Genomic DNA, 17,171 nt, shown 5'->3' on the forward strand with positions numbered 1-17,171 from the left:
CCATCATAATTAAAATGCCAAGTGCTAAAGACAAAATATTAAAAGCAGCAAGAGAAAAACAGTTGATTACATACAAGGGTGCACCCATAGAATTGTCAGCTGATTTCTCAACAGAAACTATGCAGGCCAGACAGGAGTGGCAAGAAATAGTCAAAGTGATGAACAACAAGAACCTACAACCAAAATTACTCTACCCATTAAAGTTATCATTCAGAATTGAAGGTTAGATAAAGAGCTTCACAGATAAGAAAAAGCTAAAAGAGTTCGTCACCACTAAACCAGTATTATATGAAATGTTGAAAGGTATTCTTTAAGAAGAGGAAGAAGAAGAAAAAGGTAAAGATAAAAATTGTGAACAACAAATATCTATCCACAAGTGAATCTAAAAATCAAGTGAATAAAAAAATCTGATGAACAAAATAAACTGGTGAATATAATAGAATCAGGGGCATAGAAAAGTAGTGGACTGACAATTCTCATGCAGAAATAGATGTGGGGGGTTCAGGAAGTGAATGGACAAAAATCTTACACCTATGGATGAGGACAGTGTGGGGGAGGTAAGGGCAGAGGTGGGGTGGGAACTGGGTGGGGGGGGGGCTATGCAGGGAAATATAGGAACAATTTCAACAATTATGATTTATTAAATTTAAAAAATAATAATAAAGTCTAAATTCTAAAAAGTAAAAAAATATATATAAATAAAAATAAATAAATAAAAAGCAACCCATACCTGAACTGGGCACAAAAGGACAGCCTCAAAGTTTTAACAGTGTGCTGGATACTTAGAGCCAGGGGGAAAAAGGACTGCACAGATTTGCACACAGTGCCAGAGGGTCAAAGTCCCAAGTTCTTGCAGTTACTCTGGCTCTGTTTTTATTTTATTTATTCTCTTTAAATTCTTATTTTTTATTACAAAGCCCAGATCATAGGATCACCCAATTGGGGACACTCCAAGATAATGCAGGGGAAAGTTATTTTTGTGGAACTTGGGGATCAGAGCTGGGAATAATGATCAGAGAACCAGCTCTGGGAAGCCCATTCCCCCAAACCAGTATTAAGAGTTACAGGGAGCCAAAACTGATTTGGCTCAGTGGACAGAGCGTTGGCCTGTGGACTGAAAAGTCCCAGGTTCAATTCCGGTCAAGGGCATGTACCTTGGTTGCAGGCACATCTCCAGTAGGGAGTGTACAAGAGTGATCAATGATTCTGTCTCATCAATGTTTCTAACTCTACCCCTCTCCCTTTCTGTAAAAAATCAATAAAATATATTAAGAAAAAAAAAAAAAAGACTGACAGGGAAAACAAAATCTAAGCACTAGCTAGAGAGGACCTATAGACCTGGAAGTTGATCCAGAAACACTTCCACCCCAGGGGTTGAATCACAAATTGACTTTTGTTTAAACCCAAATAAAGGAGTATAAGAAACAAAGAAGTACTGCCTGTTTGAAAATCAGGACAGTGTCTTACAACACTGTAGAGCAGTAGAATGCAGGGAATGTTAATACTGTCCTGACTAGGAAATAGGCATGCCAAACAGAATAGTAGAGGAAGTGAATGACCTTCACAACTGCACACTTTTTTTTTCATCTTTTACTTAAGAAATTAATTTTTTTCCTCACTTGATTTTACCTTTTTAATTATCACATTTTATTTTTAATCAGTATTATTATTACTACTATTTTTTTCTTTTTTTAGTGTCATTTTATTTTCTCTCTATTTTATTTTGGGATTAGTGTTCTACATTCTATTTTCATCTTTCTTTTAGCATCATTTTACTCTATCTCAACTTTACCTTTTTCCAACACTATGTTCCTCACTTTTCCCCTTTTTGTGCCCTCTTTTTCTTACACTATTTTGCTTTAGATTTTCCCAATTTCTTCTTTTTATGCCCTGTTAAAAATTCATCCTACATATATATCTAATTTTCAATCCCCTGCTCTAAATCCATACACACCTTTTTTCTTCTTTCTTCCTTTTCCAAAATTTTTTTTTTATTTTTGTCCTTTTGTTGTTTGCTTGATCGTTGATTATAATGGTTTTTTAATGCTTGTTTGTGAGATTGTTTCACTTTCTCTTTTTGCCTTTTGTTTTATCTGTTTGTCTTTTGCTTTTGTTTTTCCTTGTCTCACTTGATATTAGTTGTTATTTGTTGTTTGCTTTCATCTCTAGTTATTTGTTGCTTGCATTTGTTGGGATTATTGGCTGTTCTATTGGAGTTTTCTCCCATATTAATTGCTTTATTTTTCCCTCTTCTTTTTTATTCTCTTTCTTTTCACACTTATTTTTTTCCTTTTCTCAATTTCATTTTTGCAGTCCTTTTCTACCCTTCCCCCTTCTTTGTTTATTATCCCCTAATGCTATTTTGTCTCGTGGTCACATTTATTTGTGGTTACTAGTATAGTGAATACATTTGTGCTCAGTGCCTTCTGTTCTGTGCCTTGTTGTGTTGTATTTTTATGTCTTTAAAACAATGAAGGAGAGAAAGAACTACATAACCAAACACCCAGAAAAGAGAGATAATGCAGAGACAGCCTACATATGAAAGAAAAAGAGGCGTCACTAGAAAAGGAAATTAATGAAATGGAGGCAATCAACCTATCAGAGAAAGAATTCACATAAATAGTCATAAGGTGGAAGAAAATAATGGAATACAAATTCAAAAATATGTGTAAGAACCAAGAGTAAATGAATAAAAAACAAGAAGAAATGAAAAATGACATTTCTGCTCTAAAGAACTCAATAGAAAGCATCAAAAGTAGACTAGAAGAAGCATAGGACCACATCAGAGAGCTAAAATACAAGGTAGGAAAAAAATACCCTAGCAGAACAGCATAAAAAAACAAACAAAACAACAACAAAAAAACACAACAAAAAACAAAACAACAACAACAACAAAAAAACACAAAAAACAAAAAACAAAAAAAAAAAAAACAAAAAAAACAGGAGGAAAGCCTAAGGTAACTTTGGGACAAAACTAAAAGAAACAGCCAAAACCGGTATGGTTCAGTGGATTGAGCATTGGTCTGTGGACTGAAGCATCCTAAGATCCATTCTGGTCAAGGGCATGTGCATTCGTTGTGGGCACATTCCCACTGCGGGGGGCGGGGTGTGCAGGAGGCAGCAATTTGATGTTTCTCTCTCATTGATGTTTCTAGTTCTCTACCCCTCTCCCTTCGTTTCTGTAGAAAAATCAATAAAATATATTTTTAAGAAAGCAACAAAACAACATTTACACAAAGGAATGCCAGAAGGAGAGGAAACTGGGCAAGGAATAGAAAACCATTTTGAAGAAATAATGACAGAAAACTTCCCTGATTTAGGGAACAAAAACTCACACAAATTGAAGAAGCTCACAAAGTCCCAAACAAATGAATCCCAAGAAACAAATGCCATGACACATTATAATTAAATTGGCCAACATCAACGACAAAGTAAGAATCTTAAAAGTGGCCTCCTAGAGACAGAAAATTATCTAACAATGATCCCCAAACAAACCAGCGACTGATTTCTAAACAGAAACACATTAGGCCAGAAAGGAATGGAATGAAGTATACAAAGTAATGCAAAGGAAGGTTCTGAATCCAAGAAGGCTGTATCCAGCACGGCATTCAATAAAAATTGAAGGTGAAATCAGGAGCTTCACAGACAAACAAAACAAAACAAAGGTGGTTTATTACCACCAAACCAGCAATGCAAAAAAAGCTAAAAGGTCTGCTGTAAAAGAAAGAAATAGGAAGAGAAGAAGGGACACAGGGGTAAAGAATAAAAATGATGACAAACTAGTACCTATCAATAATAACTTTAAATGTAAAAGGATTAAATGCCCCAATCAAAAGACAAAGGGGAACTGAGTGGTTAAGAAAACGTGACCCATATATCTGCTGTTTACAGGAAACACCTCAAGGGGGGCAGGGGGCGGAAAGTCGCACACAGACTGATGGTGAAGGGATGGAGAAAGGTTTTTCAAGCGAATGGAAATATTAAAAAAAAGGTAGGATAGCAATACCTATTCTGACAAATTAGATCTCAAAGTGAAATAAATAACAAGAGATAAGGAAGACCCCTTCATATTACTAAAGAGAGCAATCCAACAAGAAGTAATAAATCTGGTAAACATATACTCACCCAATACAGGAACAACCAAATACATAAAAAAGAAAAAGAAAAAGAAAACACTTCAGGAGGATATTAAGAGATATATTGATAGCAATAAAATAATAGTAGGGGACTTTAATACCCTAGTATAATCATTGGACACATTCTCTAAACAAAAAATTAGCAAAAAGACATTTACCATTTAGCATCACACCTAAATGACTCACTTTATCAGATGTAATTAATTGAAATCTTCAGGACATTTCACCACAATGCCAAAGAATATACATTCTTCTCAAGTGCACATGGGTCATTTTCAAAGATAGACCATTATTGGGTCACAGGAAAAGTCTCTTCAAATTCAAAATGATAGAAATCATATCAAGCATCTTCTCAGTTCACAATGGCATAAAACTGAAAATCAACTACAATAAAAACAATCCAAAAAATCAAACACCTGGAGACTAAACAGCATGCTATTAAGCAATGACTGGGTTACCAAAGAGATCAAAGAAGAAATGAAAAAGCATCATGGTGACAAAACAAAAAATTGCAATATCTATTAGACACAGCAAAAGTAGTCTTGAGAGGGAATTTCATAGCTTTGCAAGTCTACTTCAATAAACAAGAAAAAAAATGGTAATAAATTATCTATACCTACAAATCAAAGAGAAAGAGAGCAACAAGAAAAGCCCAGGGTAAGGAGAAGGAAGGAAATACTAAAGACCAGAATGGAGATAAAAGACATAGAGAAAAAAAAATACAAAAGATCATCAAAACCAAGAGCTGGTCCTTTGAAAGGATAAACAAGATTGATGAACCTCTAGCCAGGATCACCAAGAAGCAAAGAGAGAGGTCGCAATAAACAAAATTATAAATGAAAGAGGAGAAATAACAGAACCCACCGAAATACAGAGGATTGTTAAAAAAAAAAATACTATAAACAACTCTATTCCAACAAACTGGACAACCTGGAGGAAATGTACATGTTCCTGGAAAAATGCAACCTTCCAAAACTCAATCAGCAAGAATGTAAACATCTCAATAGGCCAATAACTATGGAAGAAATTGAAGCTGTCATCAAAAAGTTTCTTGTAAATAAAACTCCAGGGACAGATGGCTTCACAGGGAGTTTTACCAAAAATTCAAGTAAGAAATAAAACCTATCCTCCCCTGTCTATTCCAAAAAATTCAAGAGGAAGGAACATGTCCAAGCTCATTCAATGAAATCAACATCACCCTAATACCAAAACCAGATAAAGACAACACAATGAAAGAGAATTATAGCCCAATATCCCTGATGAATATAGATTCCAAAATCTTTAACAAAATCCTAGCAAATCGTATCCAGCAGTACATCAGAAAGATCATACTGTATAACCAAGTAGAATTTATCCCAGTAATGCAAGGATGGTAAAATATCTGCAAATCAATTGATACATCACATAAACAAACTGTGAGATAAATATTACATAGTCATATCAATTGATGCAGAAAAAAACAAAAACATTTGACAAAATCCAACACCCTTTCTTGGAAATAACTCCCAACAAGGTGGGAATAGAAGAATCATGCCTCAACATAATGAAAGCCATATATGATAAACCAACCCACAGCCAACATCAAACTCAATGGGCAAAAACTAAAACCATTTCCCCTAAGAACAGGAACAAGACAGGGATGCCCACTCTCACCACTCTTATTCCACATAGTACTGAAAGTACTACCACTGGGATTAGACATGAAGAAGAAATAAAAGGCATCCAAATTAGAAAAGAAGTAAAACTGCCCTTATTTGCAAATGACATTATATTGTACATTAAAAACCCTAATGACTCCATAAAAATATTAGACTTAATAAATGAATTCAGAAATATAGCAGGATACAAAATTAATTCCAAGAAATATATGATATTTCCATCCACCATTAGTGAACTTACAGAAAGAGAAAGTATTGTAAAAAAGCAATCCCATTTACCATGGGACCAAACAAAATTAAGATACCTAGAAATAAACTTAACTAAGGAGGTAAAAGACCTATACTTGGAAAACTACAGGGCATTAAAAAAATAGAGAAAGATATAAATAGATGGAAGAACATACTATATTCAAGTATTGGTAGAATCAACATAATAAAAATTAAATACTACCCAAAGCACTCTATAGATTCAATGCACTCCCCATTAAAATCCAATGGCATATTTCACAGGCCTAGAAAGAACTCTCCAAAAATTTATCTGGAATAAAAAAAGACCCCAAAAAGGTGCAGCAATCTTGAGAAAAAAGAATAAGTGGGAAGGATCTCAATATCAGATTTCAAGCTGTACTACAAAGCCACTGTTCTCAAAACAGCCTGGTACTGGCACAAGAACAGACGTATATTCCCATGGAATAGAATCGAGAACCCAGATATCAACCCAAACCGCAATGTTCAATTAATATTTGACAAAGGAGGCATGAACATACAATGGAGTTAAGAGTTTCTTCAATAAATTGTGTTGGGAAAATTGGACAGATATATGCAATAGATGAAACTAGACTACCAACTTATACTGCACACAAAATAAACTCAAAATGGATTGCTTGCGAACATCCTACATGGGTGCACCAGGGGTTGGAAAAAACTCACTGGGCAAAGAACTTACAGAAAGATCAGGACTGAAATAATTTAATGTGGGTGATTTATCTAGAGAAGTCTGATCACTGGATATCATGGAGTCTGGCAAGATAGCTTCTCCCAAAAGCATGCTGAAAGATGCACAGATGATGGCACAAATCCTGACAGATATGGGGATTACAGAATATGAGCCAAGAGTTATAAATCAGATGTTGGAGTTTTCCTTCTGATATATAACCACAATTCTAGATGATGCAAAAATTTATTCAAGCCATGTTAAGAAAACTACCATTGTTGCAGATGATGTGTGATTGGCAATCCAGTGTCCTGCTGACCAGTCTTTTACCTCTCTTCCCCCAAGAGATTTTTTTTTTATTAGCTATTTCAAGGCAAAGAAATTAAACCCCATTGCCATTGATCAAGCCATATTCAGGTCCTAGATTGCCACCTGATAGATATTGCTTGACTGCTCCAAACTATAGACTTAAATCTTTACAAAAAAAAGTCTTCTACTTCTGTGGGAAGAATAACAGTTCCACGGGAAAGTGTTGGTTCAGTTACTAGTAGACCAAATACTCGCACACTTGGCACAACAACCCCCAAAACCGTGTCAGTTTCAACTAAAGTAGGGACTCCAATGTCCCTCTCAGGGCAAAGGTTTCAGTACAGATGCCCACTTCACAGTCCCCAGCTGTAAACCCATCAATTCTTACAACATCAGCTGTTCATAATGTTCTGATTAATCCATCATTAATTGGGTCCAAAAACATTCTTATTACCACTAACATGGTGTCATCACAAAATGCTGCCAATGAATCAACAAATGCTTTGAAAAGAAAACGTTAAGATGATGATGACTATGATAATTTGTAATTTAGCCTTGATGTGTAACATGTATACTTGATTTTTAATTCACTGTACTGAGATTAAACATGCATGCCAGATGTTTTCAAGTTGTGTTTTAGAAAACTTAGTATTTAATAAGAAAATATAGCTATAGTTTTTAATTGAGATGTTGTATTTTCTTTATTAGAAATCATAATGTTTTTTTATCAGCCTTTAAGAAATAAAGTTGTCATTCATTAAAAAAAAAACAACCTCAAAATGGATAAAGGACTTAAACATAAGATGGGAAACCATAAAAATACTAGAGGAATCCACAGGCAGCGAAATCTCAGACATATGCCAAAACAATTTCTTCACCAATACCGCTCTTAGGGCAATGGAAACTAAAGAAAAAATAAACAAATGAGACTACATCAAAATAAAAATGTTGCACAGCAATATAAACCATCAACAAAACAGCAAGAAAGCCTACTCTATGGGAGAACATATTGGCCAATGTTTCCACCGATAAATGTTAAATCTCCAACATTTACAGGGGACTCATACAAATAAAAAAAAGGAAGATAAACAATCCAGTAGGAAAATGGGCAACATATTTAAATAGATACCTTTTGAAAGAAGACAGAAGGAATGCCAAGAGACATATGAAAACATGCTCAAAGTCACTAATTATTTGAGAGATGTAAATCAAAACAGCAATGTGATACCATCTCACACCTGTCAGAATGGCTATCATCAACACATCAACAAATGACAACTCCTGGTGAGGATGCGGAGAAAAAGAAACCCTTGTGTACTGCTGGTGAGAATGCAGACTGGTGCAGCCACTGTAGAAAACAGTATGGAGTTTCCTCAAAAACCTAAATATGAAATTGCCATTTGATCCAGTAATTTCACTCTGAGTAATATATTTCAAGAAATCATAAACACCAATCAGAGAAGATATAGGAACCCCTATGTTCATAGCAGCACAATTTACAGTAGCTAAGATTTGGAAACAACCAAAATGCACATCAACAGATGAGTGTATTAGAAAACTTTGGTACATCTACACAATGGAATACTATGCTGCTGTAAAAAGAAGGAATTCTTACCTTTTGCAACAGCATGGGTGGAACTGGAGAGCATTATGCTAAGTGAAATAAGCCAGGCAATGAAAGAAAAATACCACATGATCTCACTTATTTATGGAACATAAAGAACATAATCACCTGATGAATAAAAACATAGATACTGAGACAGTGAAGCATCAGACAGACTGTCAAATTATAGTGGGAAATCTGGGGAATTTTGGGGAGGGGGAAAAAGAGATCAACCAAAGGACTTGTATGCATGCATATAAGCACAACCAATGGACACAAGACACTAGGTGGATGGGATGCGGGCTTGTGCAAGGGGGTAGGGGATGCTGGGGGGAGGTCAATTGGATTAAAAAAAGGAGATATAATTACTATTATTTTTAATACTTTAAACAATAAAATAAAGTTTGAACAAAAATATATACTCTTATTTTATAAGTAGAGGCCAGTCCACAAAATTCATGCATGGGTTTGGGGAGCTCAGCACCATCTCCAATCCGGGACTCTTCTGTGGATGTATGACTGCTGGTTTAGGCCCTGTGGGATCAGGCCTTACCTGGCAGTCTGACTTCCCTCTCGCAATCCTGGACTACTGGCTCCTAATTGCTCATCTGCCTGCCTACCTGGTTATCTCTAACTGCTTCCCTGCCAATCTGATCACCCCTAATTGACCCCCATTGATAGGTAGCTCCCAACTGCCACCTCCCTGCTAACCTTGTAGCTCCTAGCTGTCCCCCCTTCAGGCCTGGTGACCCCTTATTGCCCCCTTTGCCCACCAGGTTTCTCCCAACTTCCCCACCCACTAGCTTAGTCACCCCTCACTGCCCACCTTCCAGCCTAATTACCCAGAACTGCATTTGCTTCTGACTAGTTGTCTCCAACTACACCTGTCTCACCAGCTGGGTTGCCCCTAACTGCCCCCCCGCCAGCTTGGTTGCCCCTAACTGTCCCCTCAACTGTTTGGTCACTGCATGGAGCCTTTTCATTCAGGTGCTTGGTTGTCCCTAACTTACCCCCCTGCTGGTTTGGTCTCCCCACACAGCCTGCTCATTCAGTCATTTGGTTGTCCCTCATTAAGCCCCTGCCAGCCTGGTCATAGGCAGCCACCTTGTGAGGGTGTGATGGTGAATTTGCATATTACATATTTATTATATATATAGCACGAAACACTCTTGTGTTGGAGAAAAAAATGAAGCTCCCATGTTTATAAAATAAAAACATAACACTAGAGATGGTTTATATCTCTGAAAATTGTTTGAAGTTATAAAAATGGCAAGTATTCTTTTAATTATTTCTTGTTGAAAGTAAGTTAATTTGGTTAACCTTCAAATTAACTTAGGGGAGGGATATTTATTTGTATTTATGCCTGTGGAGTATGGATGTAAGCTTGATTTATACATTAGCAATAACATATTCTCAATATACCCCTTTCTAACAAATCAACCCACCCACTTACAAATAAATGTATATTGTCTGCAAATTTAAACATGAATCTTTTACTTTTGACCATCTGATTATTGCTGTTGCTGCTGCTGTTATTAATATCATAAATTATTCATGTTTGGAAAGTGTTCTGATTATTAATTTGAAAAACTTAAAACACTGAAATAAAAAAGATAATATATTCTAAACTTTGTGAAGTTTTAATTTAAAGAACCCACAGTGTTGACTAGAGAACTTGGCTCCCTTTAATTTTAACTGTAGAATAGAAAAAGGGATGAAAACATATCTTCTTACAATTTACCTTAGCATCTATATTCAGAAAGCATCAAGGATACTAAAAACAAAAACTGCCCTTCATTTTATGTTCATAAAATTAAATAAAATGGTATAGAGCCTCCTAAAATATATTTGGAGGGGATTAAAGGGAAAAATTGTAGAAAAATTATGATAATAAAATAAGATGCAAGAACAAATAATCAGTCAATAATTCTTCACTCTTTAAAACTAAACTATGATATATTAGTAAGAAGTGAGATCAAGAAAACATAAAACCATTTTTTACTGCAGTAGAGTATTCCATTATGTACATATACCACAGTTTTTTAATCTACTCTTCTGCTGATGGGCACTTAGGAGGTTTCCAAATATTAGCTACGGTGAATTGTGCTGTTATGAACATAGGGATGCATATATCCTTTCTGATTCATGTTTCTAGTTTATTGGAATATATTCCTAGAAGTTGGATCACTGGGTCAAATGGGAGTTACATTTTTAGTTTTGTATAGCCTATGCCATACAGTGGCATTCCCACCAGCAGTGCAAATGAGTACCTTTTTCTCCACATCCTCCTTGACAATTGTAGTTTGTTGATTTGTTGATGATAGCCAATTTGACAGGTGTGAGATAATACTGCATTGTTGTTTTGATTTGCATATCTCTGATGATTAGTGACTTTGAACATGTTTTCATATGTCTCTTGGCCTTCCTTCTGTCTTCTTTCAAAAAGTATTTATTTAGATCAGTTGCCCAGTTTTTGATTGGGCTGTTTATCTTTTTTTTTGTTAAGTTGTATGATTTATCTGTAAATATTGGAGATTAAACCCTTATCATTGATATCATTAGCAAATATGTTCTCCCATGTAGTGGGCTTTCTTTTTGTCTTATTGATGGTTTCCTTTTCTGTGCAAAAGCTTTTTATTTTGATTTAGTCCAATTTATTTATTTTCTCTTTAGTTTCCATTGCCCTAGTACAATTTATTTATTTTCTCTTCAGTTTCCATTGTCCTTGGAGCAGTATAGTAACAGTGAAGAAGTTCCTTTGGCATATGTCTGATATTTTGCTCCCTGTTGATTCCTTTAGTATTTTTATGGTTTCCTGTTTTATATTTAAGTTCTCTATCCATTTTAATTTTATTTTTCTGTATGGTGTAAGTTGGTGATCTAGTGTTTTTTGTTTGTTTGTTTTGTTTTGTTTTGTTTTGTTTTCATGTATCTGTCCAAGTTTTCCAACTTTATTTATTGAAGAGACTGTCTTGACTCCACTGTATGTTCATGCCTCATTTGTCAAATATTAATGGGGCATAGTGGTTTGGGTCAATTTCTGGGTTCTCTATTCTATTCCTTTGGAATATATGTATATTCTTGTGCCAGTACCAGGCTGTTTTAGCTAAATATGATGGCAGTTTTAATTGTAATTTCAATATTTGGACTTTATACTATTTTAATCCTGAAACTCTAATTTTCTACTTGAATAAAAACAGATATTTGGATGGTGTTTTTCAGAATATCATCTTCTGTCAAATTCAATTAAGAATCAATCCTGAGAATGGGAACTAAACATTAAAAGCCATTAGTATTGCAATGTTTGCAGTGGCTCTGAACTAGTAAAACTGTCTTTTACAGAAAAGTATCTCTGGAGAAAAAACAAATAAGTGAATATAAGACATGATAATCCAACAATTGCCAAGGCCCTTGTTGTATTCATATTTCAAAAATACTCTGATGAATACTGCATCCTTCTAACTGTAACTAGAGTCTTAATAAAGAAATGTATCCCTGAATTCCTTTTTTTTAATTTTAATTTAATATTTTAAACTTTAGTCATAAATAAAGATATTAATTTGTTGTATTCTTTAAAAGACTTAACATGTATATGCCTCTGTAAAAGTGGCTCATCCTTCCAATCAAACTCAAGAAGTACTTATATATTATGAGGACACAACTTTAAGGCTATAGGCAGTGTGTAGTTGAATAGATGTTTCAAATAGGAAAAAAAATGTGCAGCTAAGTTTTGGATTAATTTTCATACATAGATCTAAAGGAAACAATCTTATTCCAGCTCTGGAAAAATGTATCAGGTGAATGAATTAAGAAAAAAAAAATCTCATAGACACAGACAACAATATGGTCATTACCAGAGGGAAAGAGGCAAGGAGTTAAAAGAGGGTAAAGGGGGGATAAATGGTAATGGAAGGGGACTTGATTTAGGATGATGGACACACAATACAATATACAGGTGACATATTATAGAATTGTACACTGGAAGCCTATGTAATTTTATTAACCAATTTCACATCAATAATTAGATTGAAAAATAAAGAAATCAATCAATAAACTAAACAAACAAACAAAACCTATATTGCGTTAGTGAGCCTTGTAATATAATACTGATGTGCTAAGGAACAGAAGTGGGATATTCTAAATTCAATAAAAAATGTTTTTACATGCTTAGTTAATTTTGTGCTATGAAAACAATGATTTTTTAAGATGAAAAATTACTTTTCTCAAAAAATATGTATTAAAATTTCAGCATAACTTTCTCAATCCAGAGAATTACATTGCATGTCATAAATTTATTATTAATGGAAGCAAACAATCTTCCTAAAAGTTTGAAAAGAGTGCGGCTTCTTTTTGTTCCTAAAATTATCCTCATTTCATCTCCAGTTCTAATCATTCTCCATAAAAACCGAGTATAAAGTTTATTCCAAACATTTTTACTATATGGCATAATATTAACTCAGTAGTCTTGAGTATATCAAGATCAGTTCATTGTTAATTATAACCTCACTGGAGACTTGGTGCATGAAATTTGTGCAGTTGGTCTTGGTTGTCCCACAGACCAACCTGTACCCTCTCCAATCTGGGACATCCCTCTCACAATTCAGGACTGCTGGCTCCCAACTGTTTGCTTGCCTGCTTTCCTGATTGGCCCTAACCTCTTCTGCCTGCCAGCATGATCATCCCATAACCTCTCCCTGATAGCCTGATTGATGCCTAACTGCTCCCCTGCCAATCTGTTTGCCTCTAAATGTCCTACCTTGCAGGCCTGGTTATCCCCAACTTCCCTCCTCTGCTGGCCTGATAGCCCACAACTGCCCTGCCTTGCAGGCCTGGTTCCTCCCAACTGCCCTCCTCTGCTGGCCATCTTATGGTGGCCATCTTGTGTCCTCAAGGGGGAAGGATCTTTGGCCACATATGGGGGTAGCCATCTTGTGTGTTGGTGTGCTGATCAATTTGCATGTTACTCTTTTATTAGCTAGGATAGAGGGCTGGTGCATGGATCTGGGCCAGCTGGTTTGCCATGAATGGTGTTCTGGATCAGGGTGGGGGTTTCCTTGGGGCGTGGGGAGGCCTGGGTGAGTGGCCACACCTCCCAACCACCCAAGTGGAGGCCCTGGTATCTGGGATTTATTTATCTTCTATAATTGAAACTTTGTAGCCTTGAGGGGAGACGTGGGGTGGACACGGCTTGAGGAAAGCTTTGCTTCCTCCATTGCCAAGGAAATCCAAGCATCCTGTTCTCTCAGTGGCCACAGCTATCTTGGTTGGGTTAAATTGCATACTCGCTTCTGATTGGCTGGTGGGCGTGGCTTGTGGGTATAGCAGAATTATGGTTAATTTGCATATTACTATTTTATTAGATAGGGTCTTTCTTCCAGAAAATTGAAGTAGTGTAGAATGGCAGAAATTCAAGAATAGTCTAGTTTTTAGCAGATTAGATGAGGGGTATATTTACATCGTTTTTCCATGTTTACCTCCTTGATATTCTGTTTACATCTTTTAAAAAAATATTCAGATGAAATTTACCATAAATAATTTATTATAATCCCAATTGTTTTGTAAATAGTACACACATTAAATAAATAAATGATACATGTCTATGTAGATAACAGTAGTAAATATTAGCTAGCTTTCCTTATATAGTGATCATTAACATTTTGCATGATTGCCATTTCCTTATAAAACTTTACTGGTTAAAACTAATAGTAATTTTGGAAAGCTGCTGTCTATATTGTTCAAATTGTCTTTATAAATCTAGAAGATTCCAAATAAAAACCTTTTTATTTTTAATATAAGACCTTATCATGCATATAAAAATATATTGCCAGTATGGAAATAGTAAAACAGCATTCTCAATTTGTTCTCTGTACCTATGAATTTGTTTCTCTTTTGTTTGTTCGTTTATTTATCTTAGATTCCAGGTATAAGTGACATAATATAGTGGGTGATCACTTCAAAGGTATGCAAATGTCTAATCACTATGTTGTATTCCTAAAACAAATACAATATTGGATGTCAATTACAATTGAAAATTGCATTTAAAAAGATTTGAAAAAAATCCCCCCAAATTAACATTACCCTTGAGGAATGCATCATATTTAAATTTTATACATGTTTATTCTTTAACAAATTGCTTTATTGATTGCAAAAGGTGGCTGCTTATCAATATTGATACTGATCTGGCTTACTACAAGATAAACATCAAATCTTGGTTTAGGACATTAGGTTATTGTTTAAAAGGACTAAATAACAGTTCTCTAATTTGCATAATGAGGTAGTTGGACAAGATGGCATTAAGGACTCTTAGAGGTTCAAATTTAAAAACTTTATAAAAGTCAACACCTTAACATGTACATTTCTGGATTATAAAAGTTACAAAATAATGATTCTAGCAGGGGCATTAACATATCAGTATAATTCCCTCATTTTATAGCTAAAGAAAAGAAGACACAATAAGGTTAAAAGGCCACATAGCCAGTTAATTTCAGTGTCTGAATTAGAACTTGTAATAAGCAAACCTATTGTATGTCCTAAAATAGAGGATCTGATATAGTCTGTGGAAAGGAGATTTTATGAATAACTAGAGACCAGCGCATGAAATCGTGCATGGGGGTGTGTTTCTGTTAGCCAAGCCTACACCCTCTCCAATCTGGAACCACTTGAGGGATGTCCAGACATCCCTCTCACAATCCAGGACTGCTGGCTCCCAATTGCTCACCTGCCTGCCTTCCTGATTGCCCCTATGAGCTTCTGCCTGCCAGCCTTATCACCCCCTAACCACTCCCCTAATAGCCTGATTGAAGCCTAACTGCTCCCCTATCAGCATGAATGCTCCTAACTGCCCTCCCCTGCAGGCCTGTTCCCCCTCAACTACTCTCCCCTGGAGACTTGGGTTCCCCCCAACTGCCCTTCCCTGAAGGCGCATTCACCCTCAACTTCTTTCCTCTGTTGGCCTGCTCAGCCCTAACTGCCCTCCCCTGTAGGCTTGATTGCCCTCAAATTCCCTCCTCTGTAGGCCTGGTTTCTCCCAACTGCCCTCCCCTGTTGGCCATCTTGTGGTAGCCATCTTGTGTCCACATGGGGGCAGTCATCCTGTGTGTTGGAATGATTTTCAATTTGCATATTCCTCTTATTAAGTAGGATAGAGGCCTGGTGCATAGGTGGGGGCCCGCTGGTTTGCTCTGAAATGTGTCTCAGAGTAGAGTGGGGGTTTCCTTGGGGGATGTTGTGGCATGGGCCAGGGGTGTTTGGTGGTTTGCAGGTGGGACACATCCCCTGGAAACCCAAGCATAGGCCTGGGATCTAGGATTTATTTATCCTATCTAAGAAAGAGGGAATATACTAATTGACACTCATGGCACCACAAAGTTGGCAATGCCCAAAGCCAAAAAGGAGGTAATATGCTAACTGAAGTGCCACACCCTCAAAGATGGTGGCACCACAGCCAATAAGGGGAGAATATGCTAATTGACTGCCATGCCCTCAAAGATGGCGGCACACACAGCCACAATATTGTGGCGCACAGTCCCCGTAGCCAAACTGGGCAGCAGATGCATGGCCTAATCAGGCCCTGCAGTTCTGTGTGCCTGCCAGCAGAGTCCCACAGGGCACCCGAGGCTCAGGTAACCAGGGCAGGCTGAGTCTTGCACTGCTTTCAGTGGCAACAGCAGAGGTGTGATGGGTGCATCAACTTCCCCTGATCACCAGGTTGCCTCCTACCCCTGAGGGCTCTTGGATTATGAGAGGGTGCAGGCTGGGCTGAGGGACCCCCTCTCAAGTTCATGGATTTTCATGCACTGGTCCTCTAGTGTTCTATAATTGAAACTTTGTAGCCTTGAGCAGAGGCCTAGGCCAGCCAGGGTGTGCAGAAAACTTGGCTTCCTCCATCGCCAGGACAAACAAAGCCTCTGTCCAGCTCCGTGGCTGCTGCCATTTTTGTTGAGATTTATTTATCTTATATAATTGAAACTTTGTAGCCTTGAGTGGAGGCCTGGGCCTGCCTGGGTGTGTGGAAAGCATGGCTTCCTCCACTGCCGAAGAAACCCAAGCCTCCTGCTCCCTCTGTGGCCATAGCCATCTTGGTTGGATTAATTTGCATATTACTCTTTTATTAGATAGGATGATTACAGAATGATGCATTACAATAAAATGATTAGTTAACATCCAAATTTTTTAAAGTATAATTTAAATAGATTACCAAAATTAATATTTAAAATCACCTGTTTTTTCATTGCTTTTTAAGAGCTGTATAATTTAGAGGACATGAAATTTCTGAGAAAAATAAAGTCTTAAAGACTAATTTCATATATTCTATTTAGAATATTTTTTATGTAACCTACAAATCTTTCTGATATAACTTTGATAAAAAGTTATGTACTTTATTTTCATTTCAATGGAACTTAAGCAACAACTACTAAGATTACTGATTAAAATGGAAAAAATCAGATTCAGCAAACACTGTCACTTCTATTTTCTATTGGGTATCTTCAACATCCAGTAAAGATTAAATTAACAAAATGCAGAAAGCCTGG

General features: G+C 36.4%; 1 protein-coding gene, 1 long non-coding RNA gene and 1 pseudogene across 2 annotated transcripts in view; 1 reads left to right on the forward strand and 2 right to left on the reverse strand.

Annotated features, from left to right (window-relative positions):
- Nucleotides 1–17,171, reverse strand: part of LOC118706727 (protocadherin-11 X-linked-like) — a 256,102-nt gene that overhangs the window by 229,589 nt on the left and 9,342 nt on the right. The window lies entirely within an intron of this gene.
- Nucleotides 1,861–16,812, reverse strand: LOC123651442. Its single transcript, XR_006740166.1, has 3 exons — nucleotides 16,802–16,812; nucleotides 5,790–5,793; nucleotides 1,861–1,968 (listed from the first exon to the last, which is right to left on the reverse strand). It is a non-coding gene; the product is annotated as an uncharacterized LOC123651442 (long non-coding RNA).
- LOC118706728 lies at nucleotides 6,724–7,806 on the forward strand (annotated as a pseudogene).

The sequence above is a fragment of the Pipistrellus kuhlii genome, unplaced genomic scaffold (assembly GCF_014108245.1).
Source record: "Pipistrellus kuhlii isolate mPipKuh1 unplaced genomic scaffold, mPipKuh1.p scaffold_m20_p_54, whole genome shotgun sequence".
NCBI classification, from domain to species: domain Eukaryota; kingdom Metazoa; phylum Chordata; class Mammalia; order Chiroptera; family Vespertilionidae; genus Pipistrellus; species Pipistrellus kuhlii.